The sequence below is a fragment of the Prenolepis imparis genome, unplaced genomic scaffold (genome assembly GCF_030444845.1).
Source record: "Prenolepis imparis isolate NDT839.2.m4 unplaced genomic scaffold, iyPreImpa1.0 SCAF_114, whole genome shotgun sequence".
Taxonomy (NCBI): Eukaryota; Metazoa; Arthropoda; class Insecta; order Hymenoptera; family Formicidae; genus Prenolepis; species Prenolepis imparis.
The window spans coordinates 2,199-3,297 of NW_028141272.1; positions in this window are offsets into that span (position 1 = coordinate 2,199).

Genomic DNA, 1,099 nt, shown 5'->3' on the forward strand with positions numbered 1-1,099 from the left:
GAAGGTTCCATAAATCCTTATCTTGCGATGCATTGTAACGACAAGCCTGCGACAAGCATTCGATGAATTACTAAAAGTGTTCAAACACTTAATATTTTAAGATTTCATCCGCAATTATATTTACGAAGCCTTATTTCAGTCATTAAATGATTTCGATAACGAACCCAAGATTATTAAGATTTATTGAGTAAATTATTAAATGAAGAGACTTATAAATAAGGCCCAAGTGGATATAATTAAAGAGAATATTTTATTATAGAATTAAGTCAAACGAGAACAAGAAAGTCTCGATATTACGTTATGGAATCATAATTCTATAATTTAGAAATAACTTAATCTTACCCTATTGCATTAAACTCAAGTTTTATTATAAATTATCAATCATTAAGAATTCCAATTAATAACATAAAATAAATTATATAAGAAATGATTCCATAAACGTACAAATGAATATTTGGCGAACTACAAGAAACTTTAACATGTATCTATGCGCAGACCCCTCTAAAATCAGCTCACAATCAGCAAGTAATTAAGTGCCGATCGTAGGTGACAAGCCGCTTCCGTCCGTTATCTCCCTCGCGTTATCGGATGCTAGCGTTCAAACCACAAAAGAATAATAAATTAGACACTTCTTGGAATCGTCGCTCCTCATCTCAAGCTCACCGCCTAACTTCGATATCCGGTCCAGATTATCTAAAACTCGTAAATTGATAGTTGACACCTAGAGCGTTCGCTCCTGCGGGTCACCGTATCGTGACCTCTTAGTACAATTTATTGTGACATATTCCAAGAAAACGTCTTTCTTAGAAATCCCCACCAAAAGGGAATTGCACACGACACTCAGATTTTTCTCTATTTGATGGGTATATAAACCCTTAATTCTTAACTTCATTGCGGCATACCATCATTAGCATCTCACCGTAACTCTACGGCATCTCATTATCGAGATCCCACCGTAGCTCTACAGTACATCATTTCTGTAGCCTTACGATACTCTGTATAAAGTCACGCGTTTGCCGTCAACTGCGTCGACATACCCAATTTGTTAGTCGCGCATAGAATTATAAAGTAAAAGTTAAATAAAGAACTCTTGTGCTTC